Below are 10,041 nucleotides of genomic sequence, written 5' to 3' on the forward strand. Positions count from 1 at the left end.
ATAATGGCATTTGTTAAGCGCTTACTATGTGCAAAGCACTGCTCTAAGCGCTGGTAGGGGGGATACAAGGTGATCAGGTTGTCATCATCATCATCAATCGTATTTATTGAGCGCTTACTATGTGCAGAGCACTGTACTAAGCGCTTGGGAAGTACAAATTGGCAACATATAGAGACAGTCCCTACCCAACAGTGGGCTCACAGTCTAGAAGGGGGAGACAGAGAACAAAACCATACTAACAAAATAAAATAAATAGAATAGATAAGTACAAGTAAGATAAATAAATAAATAGAGTAATAAATCCGTACAAACATCTAGACATCTATACAGGTGCTGTGGGGAAGGGAAGGAGGTAAGGCGTGGGGGGATGGAGAGGGGGACGAGGGGGAGAATACAAGTTGGCAACATCTAGAGACAGTCCCTACCCAACAGTGGGCTCACAGTCTAGAAGGGGGAGACAGACAACGAAACAAAACATATTAACAGAATAAAATAAATAGAATCAGTCAATCGTATTTATTGAGCGCTTACTGTGTGCAGAGCACTGGACTAAGCGCTTGGGAAGTCCAAGTTGGCAACATCTAGAGACAGTCCCTACCCAACAGCGGGCTCACAGTCTAGAAGGGGGAGACAGAGAACAAAACTGAACATACTAACAAAGTAAAATAAATAGAATAGCCATATACAAGTAAGAAAAATAAATAAATAAATGGAGTAATAAATCTGTACAAACATATATCCATATATACAGGTGCTGTGGGGAAGGGAAGGAGGTAAGGCAGGGGGGATGGAGAGGGGGACGAGGGGGAGAATACAAGTTGGCAAGATATAGAGACAGTCCCTACCCACCAGCGGGCTCACAGTCTAGAAGGGGGAGACAGAGAACAAAACCAAGCATACTAACAAAATAAAATAAATAGAGTAGATAGGTACAAGTAAGATAAATAAATAAATAGCGTAATAAATCCGTACAAGCATCTAGACATCTATACAGGTGCTGTGGGGAAGGGAAGGAGGTAAGGCGGTGGGGGGATGGAGAGGGGGACGAGGGGGAGAATACAAGTTGGCAACATCTAGAGATAGTCCCTACCCAACAGTGGGCTCACAGTCTAGAAGGGGGAGACAGAGAACAGTACCAAACACACTAACAAAATAAAATAAATAGAATAGATATGGACAAGTAAGATAAATGAATAGAGTAATAAATATGTACAAACATATATACATCTATACAGGTGCTGCGGGGAAGGGAAGGAGGTAAGGCGGGGGGGATGGAGAGGGGGAGGAGGGGGCTCAGTCTGGGAAGGATGGGAGCTCTCAGTAGGGACTTCTACAGTAAAGAGGTCAGCTCCCCTGGCTCGGAAAGCCCCCCCACCCAATTGACCGACGCCCCCCAAGGCGGAGGGGACCCCTGGGGCCGGGGGAAGGGATGTACCTGTTCCCGGTGGGCTGGGGGACCCCAGCCCCCAACGTGCCCGATGCTCTGGGTGGGCTGGAGGGATGGACAGGAGGTGGGGGGACAGGCCAAAGCCCGACCCCTATTTACAGGGGAGGGCCGGGGAGGAGCCCTGGGCCCCTGGGTCCCTCCCCCCCGCCCCCACCGCCCATCTGCCCCCCCTCCCTCCAGCCTGGCTCAGTGGAAAGAGCTCGGGCTTTGGAGTCAGAGGTCATGGGTTCAAATCCCGGCTCCGCCACTTGTCAGCTGGGTGACTGTGAATCCACTGTTGGGTAGGGACCGTCTCTATATGTTGCCAACTTGGACTTCCCAAGCGCTTAATACAGATTGACTTTGGGCAAGTCACTTCTCCGGGCCTCAGTGACCTCATCTGGAAAATGGGGATGAAGACTGTGAGCCCCCCGTGGGACAACCTGATTACCTTGGAACCTCCCCAGCGCTTAGAACAGTGCTTTGCACAGAGTAAGCGTCTAATAAATGCCATCATGATCATCACCCGTGGGGGCGGGGGGCTCCCCGATGGCCCTCTCCCTCATTGTGGGGGGTGGGGTCCGGCCCCAAACCCCAGCACAGGGCTGCCCCAGAGTACCCCCCTAAACCCCCAGACCAATTCATGGCCAATAATAACAAGAATGATGGTATTTGTTCATTCATTCAATTCATTCAATCGTATTTATTGAGCGCTTACTGTGTGCAGAGCACTGGACTAAGCGCTTGGGAAGTCCAAGTTGGCAACATCTAGAGACGGTCCCTACCCAACAGCGGGCTCACAGTCTAGAAGGGGGAGACAGAGAAAGAAACCAAACATATTAACAAAATAAAATAAATGGAATAAATATGTACAAGTAAAATAAATAGAGTAATAAATCGTACAAACATATATACAGGTGCGGTGGGGAGGGGAAGGAGGTGAGGCGGGGGGGTTAAGTTTGTTAAGTGCTTAGTATGTGCCAAGCACTGTTCTAAGTGCTGGGGGGAATAAAAGGCGATCAGGTTGTCCCCCTCACAGTCTTCATCCCCATTTTCCAGATGAGGGAACTGAGGCACTGCAGAGAAGCGAAGTGGCTTGCCCACAGTCACCCAGCTGACAAGTGGCTGAGTCGGGATTCGAACCCACGACCTTCGACTCCCAAGCCCGTGCTCTTTCCGCCGAGCCACGCTGCTTCTCAATCCCACCCTCCGGGCTGGGCACCCCTAAAACCAGCCCCCCGGGAAGGAAACGCAGCCCAACTCACGGCTCCTCCCTTCCCCACTCTATATGTTGCCAACTTGGACTTCCCAAGCGCTTAGTACAGTGCTCTGCATGCAGTAAGCGCTCAATAAATACGATTGAATGAATGAATGAATCAGCACCACTTTCTGCCCTCTCATTCATTCATTCATAATAATAATAATGGCATTTATTAAGTGCTTACTATGTGCAAAGCACTGTTCTAAGCACTGGGGAGGTTACAAGGTGATCAGGTTGTCCCACGGGGGGCTCACAGTCTTAGTCCCCATTTTACAGATGAGGGTAACTGAGGCCCAGAGAAGTGAAGTGACTTGCCCCAAGTCACACAGCTGACAATTGGCGGAGCCGGGATTTGAACCCGTGACCTCTGACTCCAAAGCCCGAGCTCTTTCCATTGAGCCACGCTGCTTCTCTACTCAGCTGAATCAAAGATCTCTCATAAATTTGGTGAACGAAAGGTATCTTGTAAAATTATTTCAGAAGAACAATTCATTCATTCAATCGTATTTATTGAGCGCTTACTGTGTGCAGAGCACTGTACTAAGCGCTTGGGAAGTACAAGTTGGCAACTTCATTGACCCTCATCCTGATGATTGGCTGTCATCATCATCATCATAATGATGGTATTTGCTAAGCGCTTACTATGTGCCAAGCACTGTTCTCAGAGCTGGGGGAGATTCAAGGTAATCGAGTTGTCCCATGTGGGGCTCACAGCCTCTACCCCCATTTTACAGAGGAGGTAACTGAGGCACGGAGAAGTGAAGAAGTCTTCTAGACTGTGAGCCCCCTGTTGGGTAGGGACCGTCTCTATATGTTGCCAACTTGGACTTCCCAAGCGCTTAGTACAGTGCTCTGCACACAGTAAGCGCTCAATAAATACGACTGATTGATTGGAGCGAGTGGCCCAAGGTCACGGAGCGGCCAAGTGGCGGAGCCGGGATTAGAACCCACGTCCTCTGACTCCCAAGCCCGGGCTCTTTCCACTAAGCCCTGCTGCTAATCAGGCTAACTTAAATCCCTCCTGCTGCAGTTGTGGGGCTGCCCCCCCACCCCTATCCCGGTTCACCCCAAGCCTCCTGGTGGGGGCAGGGTCTGGGACTAGGTCCTCTCTGGTTGGACTGTTTCTTCCCCAGCGCTTAGCCCAGTGTTCGCCACATAGTAGACACCTAACCAGAAGCAGCATGGCGTAGCGTATAGAAAACAGGCCTGGGCGTCAGAAGGTCTTGGGTTCTAATCCCAGCCCCGCCGCTTGTCCGCTGGGTGACCTTGGGCAAGTCACTTCACCTCTCTGTGCCTCACTTCCCTCATCTGGAAAATGGGGATTAAGACTGTGAACCGCCAAGCTAGCTCTCTTCCTCCCTTCAAGGCCCTGCTGAGAGCTCACCTCCTCCAGGAGGCCTTCCCAGACTGAGCCCCTTCCCTCCTCTCCCCCTCGTCCCCCTCTCCATCCCCCCATCTTACCTCCTTCCCTTCCCCACAGCACCTGTATATATGGATATATGGTTGTACATATTTATTACTCTATTTATTTATTTATTTATTTATTTTACTTGTACATTTCTATCCTATTTATTTTATTTTGTTGGTATGTTTGGTTCTGTTCTCTGTCTCCCCCTTTTAGACTGTGAGCCCACTGTTGGGTAGGGACTGTCTCTATGTGTTGCCAATTTGTACTTCCCAAGCGATCAGTACAGTGCTCTGCACATAGTAAGCACTCAATAAATACGATTGATTGATTGATTGATTGATGTGGGACAGGGACCGTGTCCAGCCTGATTAACTTAAATCTACCTTAGCTCCTGGCACGTAGTAAGCGCTTCGCAGATACCATAAAAAAAAAACCCAAACCCTTCCCAGGCTGTCCACAAATCCCAAACCTGACGCTGTGTCCCGTTTCATTCCAGCGCTTAGAACAGTGCTTGGCACATAGTAAGCGCTTAACAAATACCATCATTATTATTATAGATGCGAAGCTACTGCATGCCGTGCCCAATAAGAACATTTCCCAAACCTGACTAATCCTTCTTTCCTCCTCTCCCGCTCCCTTCCGCATCGCCCCGACTCCCCTTTATCCATCCCCTCCGCCCAGCCCCAAACCACTTATGAGAAGCAGCGTGGCTCAGTGGAAAGAGCCTGGGCTTTGGAGTCAGTGGTCAGGGGTTCAAATCCCGGCTCTGCCAATTTTCAGCTGTGCGACTTTGGGCAAGTCACTTCACTTCTCTGGGCCTCAGTTCCCTCATCTGTAAAATGGGGATTAAGACTGCAAGCCCCCCATGGGACAAACTGATCATCTTGTAACCTCCCCAGCGCTTAGAACAGTGGTTTGCACATAGCAAGTGCCTAATAAATACCATCAACATCATTATTATTATTATTAGAGGGGGAGGCAGACATGAATGTAAATCAATATATGAGAGGTAGGGACCTAAGCATTGATGAAGATGAAGAAAGGGAGCGAGTCTGGGCGATGCAGAATCAATCAATCAATCGTATTAGTACAGTGCTCTGCACACAGTAAGTGCTCAATAAATACGATTGAATCATCATCATCATCAATCGTATTTATTGAGCGCTTACTGTGCGCAGAGCACTGGACTAAGCGCTTGGGAAGTACAAGTTGGCAACATATAGAGACGGTCCCTATCCTGACACATTCCCTGCCCACAATGAGCTTACTGTCTAGAGAAGAGCGCGGCTCAATAGAAAGAGCCTGGGCTTTGGAGTCAGTGGTCAGGGGTTCAAATCCCGGCTCCGCCAATTGTCAGATGTGTGACTTTGGGCAAGTCACTTCACTTCTCTGGGCCTCAGTTACCTCATCTGTAAAATGGAGGTGAAGACTGTGAGCCCCCCGTAGGACAACCTGATCACCTTGTAACCTCCCCAGCGCTTAGAACAGTGCTTTGCACATAGTAAGCGCCTAATACCATCGACATCATTATTGTTATTGGGGGGGAGGCAGACATGAATGTAAATCAATATGTGAGAGATAGGGACCTAAGCAGTGATGAAGATGAAGAAAGGGAGTGAGTCTGGGCGATGCAGAATCAATCAATCGTATTAGTACAGTGCTCTGCACACAGTAAGTGCTCAATAAATACGACTGAATCATCATCATCATCAATTGTATTTATTGAGCGCTTACTGTGCGCAGAGCACTGGACTAAGCGCTTGGGAAGTTCAAGTTGGCAACATATAGAGACAGAGAGCGGAAGAAGAGGAAAGGGGGGCTTAGTCAGGGAAGGCTTCTTGGAGGAAATGGGCCTTCAATAAGGCTTTGAACTGTGGTGCGTCTCATGGCCGGCAACGTACGGTAGCCCTCGCGGAGGGGAGCGAGCCACCACCGAGGCCTGGCCCGGGCACCCCTTCCTTCCCAACCGGACCCAGGGCGAGGGGCTCCCTGGCTCCTGCCCCCCGGACTGCTTCCGATGGAAGCCAGTCCATCCGCCCGCCCATCCGTCCAGCCGTCCGAGCGCGGGCGGCCACCGGGCGTGGAGGCGGCAGGACGCGGAGCCAGGCCCCTTGACCCCCACACACAATGACCGCCCGTGGGCAAACATTTTCTTTGGCCCCGAGCATCCCCAGGGCGGAGTCTTCGGCGGGAACCGGGGTCCACCCTGCGTCTGGGCCGGGGGCCGGCGGCCGCACCTGAGCGGGAAGCCGGGCGGCCTGTTTAACGACCGCCCGGCCTGGCACTGGGAGGGCGGGAGCGCTGGGAATGCTGGCCCAGGCTTCCTATCCCGGGGTCTTCCCCCGCTGGGACCCCCCCGGGCCAAGTTCAGATCCCGGCCTGCCACTGGGGTGCATCCCCTACAGTCAATCAATCAATCAATCGTATTTCTTGAGCGCTTACTGTGTGCGGAGCGCTGGACTAAGCGCTTGGGAAGTACAAGTTGGCAACATCTAGAGACGGTCCCTACCCAACAGTGGGCTCACAGTCTAGAAGCATCCTTCTCCCCCGGCCCCCCGAAGCGACTGCCCAGGGCTGACTCCCGCTGGCCTGGGCCGTGGGCCCCTTCAATCAATCAATCGTATTTATTGAGTGCTTACTGTGTACTAAGCGCTTGGGAAGTCCAAGTTGGCAACATATAGAGACAGTCCCTACCCAACAGTGGGCTCACAGTCTAAAAGGCCCCTTCCCCTCGTCTCCCAGCCCCCGGCCTACCCGGGACCCTCCGGCCTGCCTGTACGATTTCCAGGGCTTGTCCCGGGGGTCATTAATAATAATGATGGCATTTATTAAGCGCTTACTATGTGCCAAGCACTGTTCTAAACGCTGGGGAGGTTACAAGGTGATCAGGTTGTCCCACGGGGGGCTCACAGTCTTCATCCCCATTTGACAGATGAGGGAACTGGGGCCCAGAGAGGTTAAGTGACTTGCCCAAAGTCACCCAGCTGACAATCGGCAGAGCTGGGATTTGAACCCACGACCTCTGACTCCAAAGCCCAGGCTCTTTCCACTGAGCCACCCTGCTTCACATTCCATCCAGTCCACTGCCTCAGGGCCACCCAGAACGATATGGAGCGGGGGAGCGGGAGGATAACTGGCCCTGAAGGAACCGGTCAAGGCCCTACTGAGAGCTCACCTCCTCCAGGAGGCCTTCCCAGACTGAGCCCCTTCCTTCCTCTCCCCCTCGTCCCCCTCTCCATCCCCCCCCGTCTTACCTCCTTCCCTTCCCCACAGCACCTGTATATATGGATATATGTTTGTACATATTTATTACTCTATTTATTTATTTTACTTGTACATATCTATTCTATTTATTTTATTTTGTTAGTATGTTTGGTTTTGTTCTCTGTCTCCCCCTTTTAGACTGTGAGCCCACTGCTGGGAAGGGACTGTCTCCATGTGTTGCCAACTTGTACTTCCCAAGCGCTTAGTACAGTGCTCTGCACACAGTAAGCGCTCAATAAATACGATTGATGACAATGATGATGATGAACCGGTCACCTAATAATAATAATAATGATGATGATGATGGTATCTGTTAAGTGCTTACTTTCTGCCAAACACTGTTCTAAGCGCTGGGGGAGATACAAACTAAGCAGGTTGGACACAGTCCCTGCCTTACATGGAGATCACTGTCTTAATCCCCATTTTACAGATCAATCAATCAATCAATCATATTTATTGAGCGCTTACTATGTGCAGAGCACTGTACTAAGCGCTTGGGAAGTACAAGATGGCAACATATAGACATCAATCAGTCAATCAATCAATCGTATTTACTGAGCGCTTACTGTATGCAGAGCACTGTACTAAGCGCTTGGGAAGTACAAGATGGCAACATGTAGACATCAATCAGTCAATCAATCGTATTTATTGAGCGCTTACTGTGTGCGGAGCACTGTACTAAGCGCTTGGGAAGTACAAGTCGGCAACACATAGAGACAGTCCCTACCCAACAGCGGGCTCACAGTCTAGACAGTCTAGTCTTACCTGGAGATCACCATCTTAATCCCCATTTTACAGATGAGGTACTGAGGTACGGAGAAGTGAAGCGACTTGTCCAAGGCCACTGAGCACACAAGTGGAAGAGGCGGGATTAGAACCCAGTTCCTTATGGCTCCTGCTCTACCCACTCTGCCGTGCCGCGTCCCTGGCCAGGGTCCTCAGGGCACAGATGCAGCGGGTAGAGGAATCCCATCCCAGCCACCATTGCTGGGTAGGGAGGGCTGGGATTCTCCTGGGGGAGAACCAGGAACCCCACAAACTCCCCGGATAACCGAGCTCTAGGAATCATCATCATCATCAATTGTATTTATTGAGCGCTTACTGTGTGCAGAGCACTGTACAAGTTGGTAACAACTTGTAGGAATCACCCGGAAGAAACCCACCGACCCCAAATATCCCGAAATATCCGAATAATTCAGGGCTCAGAGGGTTTGGGAGTCCGGATCGTTTGCACGTGGAGCCTCTGCCAACAGACCAGCTTGGCCTGGCCCGTTCCCGTGGTCCCGCTTTTGCCCCCAGGGCCGCTGGGTCGGGAGCCGGGCACGTCTTGGGCACGGAAACGAATCATCATCATCATCATCAATCGTATTTATTGAGCGCTTACTGTGTGCAGAGCACTGGACTAAGCGCTTGGGAAGTACAAGTTGGTAACAACTTGTAGGAATCACCCGGAAGAAACCCACCAACCCCAAATATCCCGAAATATCCGAATAATTCAGGGCTCAGAGGGTTTGGGAGTCCGGATCGTTTGCACGTGGAGCCTCTGCCAACAGGCCAGCTTGGCCTGGCCCGTTCCCGTGGTCCCGCTTTTGCCCCCAGGGCCGCTGGGTCGGGAGCCGGGCACGTCTTGGGCACGGAAACGAATCATCATCATCATCATCAATCGTATTTATTGAGCGCTTACTGTGTGCAGAGCACTGGACTAAGCGCTTGGGAAGTACAAGTTGGTAACAACTTGTAGGAATCACCCGGAAGAAACCCACCGACCCCAAATATCCTGAAATATCTGAATAATTCAGGGCTCAGAGGGTTTGGGAGTCTGGATCGTTTGCACGTGGAGCCTCTGCCAACAGGCCAGCTTGGCCTGGCCCGTTCCCATGGTCCCGCTTTTGCCCCGGCCCCTCCCTCCAGAACTCCAGGGCCACTGGGTCGGGAGCCGGGCACGTCTTGGGCACGGAAACGGCCGGACCCGCTCCGCCGGCTGAGCTCAGAGGAAATAGCTGGGCAGAATAACAAGCCATTTCATTGTCCCCGGCAGGAAAAGGGGCGATCATAAAAGCGGGGTCACCGGGGTCCCCCGGCGGACGCATCAGCTTCCTCGCTCCCTCCCTCCATAGCCCGCCACCGGTGACATCCCAAGGGCTTTCCAGAAGACTGCGAGGAAAGACACCCCCAAGGCTGGGAACGCCCGAGCCAGAAAGAGCCCGGACTTGGGAGTCAGAGGACGTGGGTTCTAATTCCGCCTCCGCCACGTGTCTGCTGCATGACCTTGGGCAAGTCGCTTCCCTTCTCTGGGCCGCAGTTACCTCATCTCTGAAATGGGGATGAAGACTGTGAGCCCCACGTGAGACAGTCTGATTACATTCTATCTACCCCGTTGCTTAGAAAAGTGCTTGGCACATAGTAAGCACTTAACAAATACCATTATTATTATTATTATTATTATTATTAATAATAATAATCTCCGTTTTACCGCCTCATGCCTGCCTCCTCATCCCTTCACCTCCCCAGGACCTGATTACCCTGTATCTACTCTAGCATTGAGAACAGTGCTTGGCACATAGTAAGTGCTTAACAAATGCAATTATTATTTTGAGAAGCAGCGTGGCTCAGTGGAAAGAGCCCGGGCTCTGGAGTCAAAGGTGATGGGTTCAAATCCCAGCTCCGCCAATTGCCAGCTGT

Source organism: Tachyglossus aculeatus, chromosome 13 (assembly GCF_015852505.1).
Source record: "Tachyglossus aculeatus isolate mTacAcu1 chromosome 13, mTacAcu1.pri, whole genome shotgun sequence".
Taxonomy (NCBI): domain Eukaryota; kingdom Metazoa; phylum Chordata; class Mammalia; order Monotremata; family Tachyglossidae; genus Tachyglossus; species Tachyglossus aculeatus.